The 13,003-nt window shown below is 37.1% G+C and overlaps 1 long non-coding RNA gene across 1 annotated transcript; it reads left to right on the forward strand.

Annotated features, from left to right (window-relative positions):
* The first annotated feature begins 1,704 nt into the window (after positions 1 to 1,704).
* LOC148998450 (uncharacterized) lies at positions 1,705 to 5,712 on the forward strand. Its single transcript, XR_016158865.1, has 3 exons — positions 1,705 to 1,902; positions 4,675 to 4,751; positions 5,617 to 5,712. It is a non-coding gene; the product is annotated as an uncharacterized LOC148998450 (long non-coding RNA).
* Positions 5,713 to 13,003: the final 7,291 nt, after the last annotated feature.

Genomic DNA, 13,003 nt, shown 5'->3' on the forward strand with positions numbered 1-13,003 from the left:
CATTCTGTGCAAATGCTTAATTGAGGCTCAGATCAATGAGGCCTACAATCAGTCAGTTTAAAAAATAAAAACACAAAACCTGTACTAATGGAAAGAAAACAAGTTGTCAAAAAGATTAAATTCAAGATTTTGTGATAATATAGCACAACGAGAGATCATCAGGTTTGTGTCTGACGTGTGTTCCTATGAAGCAACAAATGAGGGAATTTCACACCTGTTCTTTTTCAAACAACGTGTCAGCATGTTTACTGTACTATTGGCCATATCTGTAACGATTGTATAGATTCCGTCTAGGTATAAACCCCACTTATGGCCATAGTGTCGCACTGGCTTTGGAAATCTAACATAAGAGAACTGGTAGGTTTCCTATCTCTATTCAAAGTAATTTAAATGTTAGCAAATTATCACATTATTTGAGCACAAAAAAGCACAGGTTTATAATGATCATTAAAAAATTAAGATGAAAATGTTTGGTGACCCACTGTAAAAAATGCCTGTGAAATCTACAGTTATTTACTGTAGATGTCACAGTAACAATACTGTAAAAGATTTTTACAGTAGAATATTGTAAAGTTTACAGTAAGACCTTAAAAATCACAGTAGTTCAAGCATTACAGTGGAAATCACAGTAGTCAAAGCATTACTGTAAAAAATCACAATACAGCCACTAAAGTACTGGAAATAGTAAAGTAAACTACTGTAATTTTCCTTTTTTTATCATATCTTTCTTTGTAACCCTTGTGTTGTAACTCTGATGCACCTGCTGCATGAGCTTTCTATTCCATTATATATATATATATATATATATATATAAAGAATTTAAATATCTTTTGTTTGTTTGTATTTGTGACTGTAAATGGGTGTTAACAGGGCATAAACATATTTAATCCTTATCTTAAACTTCTCCAAAGTCTCCCCTAACAATATAGGCTTCATAAATGCATCATTTTTTGAGATATCATTTCATCCTCTGATTTGAAATGAAGCACGACCATTGGTTATAAGTTGCAATAGTATTCACACTTTTCTATTAATATTAACATATACATTTAATATATTCTTAATGTTGGTTGTTTTTATCTTTTAGCTTAACGTTATATACTTCAATATTAATAACATTTGATTAATCATGAGTTTTGAATTTGAGCCAAAACTCTCAAGCTTTCTAAGTATGTTTTGATTAATGTATCTATTCAGAATGATTATTTTTATTTTTATTATGTGTGGGTTATGTCATGTCATGTGCATTACTTTCCAAAATTGGGGCTGCCTGGTTAACTCATAAATACGTAACATGGGATTTTTATTTTACAAAAATCAGTGTTATATATATTTTTTTTTTCCCGAAAGCAGGAGAGATAAATGTGCAAGTTTCCAGAGCTGTTTCTGAGCTGCAAGGCGAAAGCCGAACGCCGTCAGAGTGGGCGGGGTTTAGGCACTGTCTGATAGAAAAAAGCGCGAAAAAGCATTTGAATTTCTGTTTCGTCGTCAGTGACAGAAAAGCTAAGTTAATAGTCGAATTTACGTTTTCGTAACAGCCTTTAACGTTAAGCTCTGTTAATAAGTCTAGTATTATTCAAATGTGCGTTTCTTTATACACGGCTTTGTCTTGTGGTTGTAACGTTATTTATTTTGTTTTCGTCTTTCTTTGTGTTGATATATCTTTCACTTTTTGCCTGAGAGGAATTCAGCGAAAAAGTTTCCGTGAGAGCGCCGACGGAGACGTTTTTACAGCCTTTAAACGTTATTAGTATTAGTTAGCCAACAGTTTACCTAGTTATCGGTAGCTAGTTAGCCAGGAGAATATTTTTCCCCCACCCGTTGCCTCAGCCGGAGTTTCCATCTTGGGATCGCGGATCCTTCACCAACTGCTAATGGGGATTCGTGACTTCCAGAAAATCAGTAAGTTAAGTAACGTTAACTTTACGTACCATTTTACACCCCCCAACATAATGCAGGTTGACAAGCCTCCAATTGTTCAAGTAAATACAGGTTTGTTTGTGTCAGGTTTATGTTATTGGTGGTTGAGCATTTTTTCTTTAATAGACCTCACCTCACAATAATAACGTTAAGTTAACTAACATGGTGCTAACGTCTATCTCAATTATTGGTTAAATGCTGGGTAACTTCAGTGGCGCCTCCAGAAATTTTTCGTAGGGGTGGCCAGATGGGGCCAGTTAAAATCTTGGGGTGGCACACCAAAACTACAGTATAAACCATAATTTCATAATTGTTTTCTACTGTTGTAATAAACCAGCCTGTAGAAAACTATCAGAAAGACTTAAGGAAACTCCTACTGATATACTTTGGTTTATTGTGTAATATTTAATGTTACTAATGATATTAGTAGGGCCCAACTAATATATATTACATTGTATATAATGATATATATTATATGATATATAAGGGTCCTTGCCCCACAGCAAATTTCCAGATACTTACATAATTGTGATGAATTTAATCATTTTTAAGTTATTAGTTTGCAGTGTAAGATTACAGTTAACACCTTTAAATATTACATAAATGTATTATGAATTTTTAATACACTTAATGAGTGTATACATCAGCAGCAAAAAGTAATTCTTGAAAAAATCTGCACAGTAATTTTATAAAATCTAAATATGTTAATAAAAACAAATTACTATTAGTTCTCTTTTAAAATTCAATCAGGCAATCATGTCACAATTTTATATAATGTCAAGAATTCAGAAGTGCATAGCCTAAACTACAAATAAATTATATACAATTAAATTATGGTTATTTAAAATGTATTGAGCAGGCTAGGTATAACAAAATATATTGGCTTTTAATAATATTTCAGTGCGCAAACCCATGATTACATGAAAAACAGAGAGCACACAGCGTGTATGCGCATCGCGGGTGCAGAATGATGTGCTCAAAGCAACATGGAGTCACAGACTCACAGTGTGCAGCAGCACTGCGCTTCATAAGTGTGCATTTAAAAGCTCATGTCACAAATCGAAGAAATGTTGAGCGCACAAATCCAAGTGCGATTTGTTCCTTTGTTTCACAGTTATTGTGCGTTTGATGCCGATTCATAATCCTTGTCATATGTATGTGTGATCCAGTGTTGTGCAAGTTACTTCCAAACTGTAATACATTAGGTATTACTTGTTACTGTTATTTAAAAGTAATTCATTACCTTACAATATTACTGTCCCAGAATTGTAATGCGTTACATTACTCATGTATTACTTTTTAGTTACTTTCACCAAAATAACTAAGTAAAACTTAACTTTTGGGCTGTAACGATTTGCAATATGAAACATTAGGGACATGATGACATTTGCAGTCAAAACTTGAAATAAAAATTCTAAGAAAATACATGTATTGAAACGTATATAGGCTACTTCCTTAAAGGACTCCAGACATTAGACAAATATCAGTCTATGTTTTATTTTTAATATTAGGGAAAAGACACACATTCATGCGTGACAAAAAAATAGGAGGCAAAATATATTTTTTGTAATTCTGTTAATTACACTGCGCAAATCGGATGAGGAAGGGTTGGCTCTCCAGTCTCCATAGAACTTAAAATATTCATTTTATTTTAGTTTTCGTGTTCGCATTTATGAGGAAAAAACAATTTTATAGATGTGACCACTCTAAACTGGCACTAAAAGACTGCTTTAAAACTTTCACATAGTCTGTTGCCTTTAAGAAGTAAAAGCAGACAATACACTGTAATACAACTGTAATACAAGCCTCACTGAACATGTAAAATATTACTGAAAATTGATTAGTAATGCCTTACACTACTGCGTTACAGCAAAAAGTAATATGTTACTGTAATGTATTACTTTTGTAATGCGTTACTCCCAACACTGGTGTGATCTAACAGAACACGGTAGTGAGTCGTTTAAAAACAGCAACAAACTCCAAGAAAATAAAGTAATTTTATGCGAATATACAGACTTTTATCTACAGATCATGCATTTATAATGTCAATATATCATATTGGAGAGAGTTTTACCGTGCATCCAAGAGGCGCGCGTGCTGTTTGAATATGAATAGAGAATGATGACAGCCGCAGAGGAGGGAAAACGAGTTTATACTTTAAATATACTTCTGTCCCTCACATTAAGCTATGGAATGACTTCAGATGACTTTGTCACCCAAACTGACGTGAAAAAAGCGGGAGGCGCCGAAAAGCGCGCTGTTTGCATCCCTGCCTGTCCAAACGTGGCAAAAACACACCTAAAAGCTGCTGTAACAGTATACCATTTGGCACTTAAAAAGCACGTCACGACACATAATTCCCCGTCTTCTTTTACTTAGGAATATTTTTGACTTATTTTTGCTACAAAAATTAATACTGGCCATTGGGGTGGCCAAGGGGGTGGCCAGGAGTCGGCCAGGGGTGGCCATGGCCACCCCTGGCCACCCCCTGGTGGCGCCATTGGGTAACTTAACAGTTAAAGTCACTGTTGTCCACTGTGTGAACAATATTTTAATTAAGAGAAAATTGATGTAACTTAGAGTGGTAAATTGATAAAGTTATTGTGGTAAGTCACTTAGTTTTTTATGAGTAAACATGCACAAACCTAAAGAGAAAAAAAGGCTCATTGCTTTCTTATCAACAATTTTTATAAAGCTTTTTCTATCCTAGTTAGTTACCTTCTTTCGAGTGACTCTTTATCTTTGCTGGCATAGGAGACTAACGGTACCACTCCCTCAGATGTAGAGGCCCAGCTGTCTCCTCCCTATCACTCCAAGGATTATCATGCTTGGTAAGTTTCACATTCACTGTTAACAAATCCTTAATGTATAACTTTATGCACAAGCAAAGCAACGTTTCTGGAAAACACTAGTGAATGCAGAGTTTGTGTCGTGCCATTCTCTGCACTAGTCAGCAGTCACTTCAAAAACTTAAGTTATGTGGAGTAAGTCACTCTCTTATTTTTAGTAGCCACCTATAATGTCATGATTACTATTTCAGATTGCTTGCTATGCCTGTATCACTCATTGTTTTTCTATCACCAAACCAGTAACTGCTATTTAAAGGATTAGTTCACCTCAAAATGAAAGTTTCCGAATAATTTACAAGATATCCATGTCTTTCTTTCCTTCCTCAATGAAAGAGAAATGACATTTTTGTAGGAAAACATTTCTAGATTTTTCTTTGAATAATGGGCTCCAGTAGTCCAACAACTGTAGATAAAAAGTATATAAATTATAATTTTTTTTTTCAGAAAATGACTGATCATTTCGCTAGATAAGACCCTAATCCTCAGCTGGGAACCTGTATAGTTCGTTGAAGTACTTCAAAGACCTTTGAAACTGCATTCATTTGGACTTTAAAACGTTGTTTATAATTGAAGCCCATTATCCAAAGAAAAATCAAGAAATGTTTTCCTCAAACTTAATTTCTCTTCCACTGAGGAAAGAAAGACATGGATATCTTGGATGGCATTAGGGTGAGTAAATTATTAGGATATTTTCATTTTGAGGTGAACTAATCAATCCTTTAATCCACTGCTTCGAAGATATGTATGCTCCCTGCCCTGTTTTTACAATAATTTATGTGGAAAAAATCTTTTATTGAATGTATCGCTATGAAATACAATTTTTGTGATGACTCTTGTCTTTACTAAGGAGAGACTGCAAAAAAATGGATGCTGTCGATCAAGGGGAGGGTCGTAACCCCACCTGGTGCTCACATGGTGGACTTCACCACTGCCTTGGCCGCTCTATTCGCCTGTTACGTATTCAACATACAGTATTAGATGGAAGCCAGCACAACACTGGAGTTTGATCAGAGGTATTTTTATATTAAATAATTTGACTGCAATGTAAAAGCACATTGGCAATTGAAAAGCTGTTCAAAATCATCTTCTCCCTTTAAAATGTTATGTAATAGGTAGGGCCCTATGAAATCCATTTTATTTTTTCCCAAATGCTGTTTTATTTTTTCACAAATTTCGTTTTTTCCGTTTTAATTTTAGGGAATTAGGTTTTTTTTTTTTACCCTTGACTGTTATTTTAGTTGTAAAAAAAATAGTATGCTTTTAAAGTTAATGATAAAAATGTATTTAAAAAATAAAAATAAATTAGGAATGACCTTTGCTGCGACAATAAATGGGAGACCAGGTAATGTCATGATGTTTCATAGAATTCCAAACAAAAATGCTGACCTGTGATATTTATTAGTCAGGATGCATTTTTGTTTGGAATTCTTTGAAACATCATGGCATTACCTGATCTCCCATTTATTGTCGCAGCTCTTTACAATACAGCGAACACCCATGATTGTAAACTATGCTTTCACTATCTAGTAATTGCTGACTCTATTAATCCAACTCTGAACGAACTCTCTGCTCCTCTCCACGGCGCGTCTCAGGTGCTGCGGTTATCACTAGCAGTGCATCGCCTTCTTAGAATATAGTTCCCAATATGCGTTTAAATAATGGCTGTGTCTCATATGACCTTGTTATTTGTACACTCTGATTTATACAAATCACAACATAAATAGGAAAATGTTTGCGTTATTTTGTTACTTATTGGGATTAGTGTGCTAGCTGGAGCCATTTACATCCAGTCTTTGTGCTAAGCTATAGGCTAGTGGTGGGTGTGTCAGACAGAGTTACAGCACGCATGGAGATGAAAAAGGTATGTAAGGATTTATCTAACTCTGGGGGATACGGTGAAAAAGCTAAAGTCCCAAAAAGTCGGAGTGTTCCTTTGAATTTAGCAACAGTAGAATAAGCATGATAATAGACTTCACGCTATTAGAATATCTAAAGTTAACACTCCGCTGGGTGTTGTGGCCACATTACTTGCATAGAACGTGCATTAACTTTGGATGGTATAATGGAATGTTGTCCAATGTCCATTATCCCTTTGTTGTACCTGTTTTGTCATTTCTGTTCACCAAATCTTTTTAAATAAATAACTGTTAACAATTTTCTGATTGTCTGCAGTTGATTGCAATGTTTTAGAAAAATGGGTGTTTCTTTTAATGATGGCTAATATTAAATGATAGTGATATAGTATTTAAATTGTACAATGAGAAACTGAATTTACAGTGCTTAACCGTTATCTACTGTTTATAGTACTGTGTTGCAAACAATACATAAAAAACAGTGCTTAACGTTTTTTGTATGTAAATTAAATTGAAATTTTCTTCTACAGTAAAACAATCAATGCTGTAAATACAACTAAAATCACAATATTTCATTTTTGATTTCACAGTGTTTACATAAAATACTGTGAAAAGTACTCTACCCTTACTGTAAAACGTATTCACAGTAACTTACTGGCAACGATTAGCCAGTAAGTTACTGTAAATACAACTAAAATCACAGTATTTAATTGGTTTTGAATTCACAGTATAAACATAAAATACTGTAAATGGAAGTACAGTACCCTTACTGTAAAGAGTATTCACAGTAACTTACTGGCTAATCGTTGCCAGTAAGTTACTGTAAATTTTACAGTAAATTTTTTACAGTGGCCCATTTTATCAGATATTCTTGTTGCATCTTCCTTGTGGGTCTAAAGTATTACAGTACTACACAAGTGATCAGAAGTTATGTTGAATATCAGTGTTATGCTGTTAATTTTTTTTTTTCTAAACAGTGCTTGCATGTCCTGTTTAAAATCCAAAGTAAATCTTTTGCTCTGAAATATAATTATATGAACCCTGTGATTGGGTCAAGTCAAGTCACCTTAATTTATATAGTGCTTTTTACAATACATATCATATCAACGCAGCTTCACAGTGATAACATGAAAATAATACAACATAGATCAATAATATTGTTGAATATTAAATGTCCCCAACTAAGCAAGCCAAAAGCCAAGGCAACAGTGGCAAGGAACCAAAACTCCTTCAGGTGACAGAATGGAGGAAAAAAACCTTCTCGGAAATCAGGCTCAGTCGGGGACCAGTTCTCCTCTGGCCAATGAGCGAACAGTGTGTGACAAGACAAATTGGATCGAAACATTAAGAGTATTTGTCCATTTCCATCTGTTTGGAAGTCGGAGTAATCACACCAGTTTGGGGACAAGTTTTTGAGGGTCAGTGCCGATGGCTATCGTGTCGATGAGGCCGGCACTTTAGGATGTTAAAATGTCTTTGCCCAGTGATCCTATAAATAGGTATACAAAATGGATAAACATTATAATATGTTGATAAATATAAGAACTAAACTGACCTTCAAATAAAAGTTAGCTCATTCAGGTGCATTCTGCCTGTAAAGATGTGTGCTCTGTTTATTTCCACAGGTCTTTCGACACAATGTTTGTGGCCAAGGTGACTTTTGGCCTGTTGGCCCTGCTTCTTGTCTTCTCTGTTAGAAATGACGAGAGGGTAAGACACACACATACACACACACGTATTGCATTATGCATTATTCCTGCATCTCTCTCACTGATACGAATTATTGTAATAATAAAGAATATAAAATTATGACTTTTGTTCTTTTCCATATGTGATGTTCTGGCATTACTCACATTCAGACTGGTAAGTCAAATACTCCAAAAGCTCTGACAGTAAATATGAGCCTGTAAAGTGACAATTATGCAAATATTGAAAGACTACTTTTCTTTTTGTTTGAGCGTAGTGATGTATTTTTATTCATTTTTTGAATTTCAAAAAATTACTTCACGGTTTTAGAACGCATGCAAGTCAGAGAATGTTTTTTTTTGTGTGTGTGAGAATTAAATGGTATGATTAGACCATAAAATGAGATTGTGTGTGTTGTGCGAAAGAAAGGTACAGTTCCCTCTCCTGGCAGAGGGTGTGAAACAAATGCACGCGGGGGATGCATGAGGTGGTATGTGGCAGACTGCTGGTCTCTTAGCAACAGCACACGTACAGGAGCGATGAGAGATGAATTCTCCCTTCAAAGTGTTATATACATTTACAGATGGGATGATATCATCTTAGATTGCGATATAATGTGGGTAGTAAAAGAGGGATTTCCTTGTCTAAACTCACATCACTCAAAATGCTAAATAACTGACCTAACCTAAGCCCAATATTATGAACAGCATCTGGGGAAATTTTTATCAAAAACAAAATATATCCTCCACGTTTGAGTGATCCCTGTGTAATGATGTTGTGAAAGGGGGAGTACACACAAAAAATGTCATTTAATCACCTTCAAGTCATTGCAAACGTTTATGACTTTCTTTCATCTGCAGAACAGAAGATATTTTGGGGGAAAAAACAAACATGTATGGACATAAAAACAATTTTTAAACATTTCTCAAAATATTGTCTTTTATGTTTCACAAAAGAAATAAATGAATACAGGTTTAAAACGACAGTAAATTGTGTCAGGATTTTCATTTTTGGGTGTACTATTCCTTTAAGTTTTTAATGAGAGTGCTGGTAATAGGGACTCTTTGTTATGGTATTATCCACTATAGGCTGAATAATTGTAAAAATTTAATTTTATAATGATGGAATAATTATTCTTCCTGTTAATAAGTGTGGAAAGAAACTGAGAAGCAGGATACTTTTGATTTAATGCTTTGATTTGCAAATGTTTTAGAGTAATGAACAATTTATGGACAAAAATGGGTCAGACGATGAAATGTGCACACAAAATCTCATGACCTATTTACTCTCATCTACCAGAAAATGAATGAACACACATGCACCACAGATTTTTATATAAAAAGAGCACATTCAATTTTTGATTTGCTTCTCCTTAAATAGAGCAAATATCACAGAATATCATCGCATGGTTCTCAATTATCCTCTGCCGTGTCTTTAGCAGCTCCTCCTAGACAACAGTGTGTTCCAGTTCATCCAATACTGTCCCTCATCCTCCCCCATCTGCTCCTCAGGAGGTGAGAATGGGTTTGAGAAGTCCTCCTGTGGACTGGATAAGCTACCTCCCTCTCTCTCTGATCTTTTGCGCTCTCTTGCTCGCTCTCCCTCGGTCTCTCACTTTGTAGCAGATGGTGGTTTATCAGTGAGAACACCAGATCAAGACTCAAACAAATGCTCAAAACAATCGTGAGTCCCCTAAGTCTCCTCCTCTATTCATTTCTCTTTGGCTTGGAAGCCGTTGATTTGATTTTTTTGGAGGGCACTTGTTTTTATACTCCCCATGAACACATCAATACGATTCCCTGGCCTAGTGGGAGGTGTCTTTGCTCTGATCTTTAGCATCAGTAGCTCTGATCGTGAGAAGTGAAGATAGACATTTCTGTGAACAATCCAAATCATATTGAACACAGTGTAAAAATTATCCTGTTTTTTAATCACAACTTGTTATCTTTTGTCAAATGACAGTAATATTTTGAGTTTCTGTTTATTAAACTAATCGGAGGGGGGGGGGGGTGTATTTGTAAGATGGTGGCATTGCCTTTTTCTAACTGAGAAGAATCAGGCCTCTAGCCAATAATGTGGAGAAGGCTATGAGCTCTATCGGATTGGTTGTTGCATTTCTTCTGGCACTACACCGAAGATGTATTTGGATCAATATCTTTGTTGCATATAAATCATAATGTTCTGGAAATGTCTGTCCAGAATGTTATGACTCAGGTCTGCTAGTTCCAGACTACATCTGAGACACTTTGTTGAGTCTGACCCTGTATACATTTTAGACAACTTGTTTCTGGACAGATGGAGCATGTAAACCATCTCAAATTGTGTGCAACCATCTCTAATTCACCTTGATCCATATTTAATATAAACAGTACCAGACAACACTAAAATCATGGTCTAACCCTAACCCTTTTCATGAATTTTCAAGTGTGGTTGGATTTAGAGAATGTGAGAATGTGCCTTCACAAAATGAACTCATATTCAGCTGCTCTATAGGCGTCTTCAAATTAGGTTCTAGGGTTTTTTTTTTCCAGATTCTGCAACCTGAAAAGTTTGTTCACAATTCCTTCAGATAAAGATGTATAAATAGCCATAAATAAAATAAATAACATTCCCCTGACAGACAAAGAAAATTCCACACATCTTAACATAAACCATCCGACGAGGCAAAAACATTAAATAAGACACACAGTCACCCTGCTTGAAGTGATAAACTGATGGGGTGAGTAAGTAGATTAAGATTTTTTGGTAGACTGTAGATTAAGCTTGAGGACATCTATTTATTCTATTTCTTTCTTTCTCGCTATCTCTGTCATTCCCTCTCTCTTTGAATGGGTTATTTTAAGGAGATCGAGAAAAATGAGCAGTCAGTGAGAGGATGGTGGGAAACTGGAGCTCAGGAAATTTGTTCCATCTAATCCCCGTAACTGGAGAGATCTGTCAAGGAAAATTCCCTCTCTGTCACTCACTCCCTACATGATACACAAACACAAATGCACATTTTCTTTGCCACGGATTGCTGCCTTGAGGCATGAGGTTTGGCACCTCTCCTTCCAGAGCAGCTTGTCATGGTCTGAGCGTGAAATTGAAGGGATGTATTACTGATTTCATGTTGCTCAGTTAACTTCCCCTGCTATGCTCTTGTAGCACTGCTAGCTATGCTAATAAGCAAAATAACAGTTTGTGTTTTCCTCTTGATTAAACCATTACAACTTGCTCTAGGATTCACTAGCTTAAGTAGTCCAGGGGGGAACTCAGAGCTCAACTTGAGTCTTTTGCTTGAGCCCTTCCTTTGCAGCCGAATACGTTTACTCTTAATCTTTCATGGCCTGTATTCGAAAATGTTAGTTTGTCTTTAGAGGGAGTGTCTGATCTAAAAATAACCACCATTCCTCAAAGCAGGGCATCAAAGACATCAGGCAATTAAGACGTCCTGTTGAGTATAAAGAGCTTTGCTTGGATTTGCAGTAGCACCTCATTGCAGTACATGAGATCCAGGGGGCGGAGTTGGATCTAGATCTAAGGGGTGGAGATGGGTAGGATTAGGGTTGGGGTTAGGGATCAGGGGCGGAAATGGGTAGGATTAGGGGTGGGGTTAGGGATCAGGGGGCGTACATGGGTAGGATTAGTGCACAGGGAGCGGCGATGGGTAGGATTAGGGGTGGGGTTAGGGATCAGGGGGCGGAGATGGGTAGTATTCGGGATCAGGGGGCGGAGATGGGTAGTATTACGGAACAGGGGGTGGAGATGGGTAGGATTAGGGGTGGAGTTAGGGATCAGTGGGTGGAGATGGGTAGGATTAGGGGTGGAGTTAGGGATCAGGGGCGGAGATGGGTAGGATTAGGGGTGGAGTTAGGGATCAGTGGGTGGAGATGGGTAGGATTAGGGGTGGAGTTAGGGATCAGGGGCGGAGATGGGTAGGATGGGGGTGGGGTTAGGGATCAGGGGTTGGAGATGGGTAGCATTACGGAACAGGGGGCGGAGATGGGTAGTATTACGGAACAGGGGGTGGAGATGGGTAGGATTAGGGGTGGAGTTAGGGATCAGTAGGTGGAGATGGGTAGGATTAGGGGTGGAGTTAGGGATCAGGGGCGGAGATGGGTAGGATTAGGGGTGGAGTTAGGGATCAGTGGGTGGAGATGGGTAGGATTAGGGGTGGAGTTAGGGATCAGGGGCGGAGATGGGTAGGGTGGGGGTGGGGTTAGGGATCAGGGGGTGGAGATGGGTAGGATTAGGAGTGGAGCTAGGGATCAGTGGGTGGAGATGGGTAGGATTGGGGTGGGGTTAGGGATCAGGGGGCAGAGATGGGTAGGATGGGGGTGGGGTTAGGGATCAGGGGGTGGAGATGGGTATGTTTAGGCATACATAAGGTGGGAGGAGTTGGATCTAGATCCAACTCCTCCCCCTGGATTTTGCGTTCTGCAGTGAGGACCATGTGTTTGACCAAGAGATTATTTACTGATTTAATTAAAACAAATCATTATGGCAGTTTTGCATCGTTGTCAGTGTAGCTCACAGATAAAACTGGATCAGGGTGAATGAACTGCATTTGACAGCTAGAATTTTATCTCTGTATAAACACCTGTTGCAGTGAAATAGTTCAATTAAGAGCTCAGACCAGGCAGCCATGATGGTCAAGGAGCTTTAAAGTGCCTGCGACTGAAGTTTATAAAGGAGTCTTTCATCATAATAGCATTT

This window comes from Pimephales promelas, chromosome 1 (assembly GCF_988280905.1).
Source record: "Pimephales promelas chromosome 1, fPimPro1.hap1.1, whole genome shotgun sequence".
In the NCBI taxonomy this organism is placed as follows: Eukaryota; Metazoa; Chordata; class Actinopteri; order Cypriniformes; family Leuciscidae; genus Pimephales; species Pimephales promelas.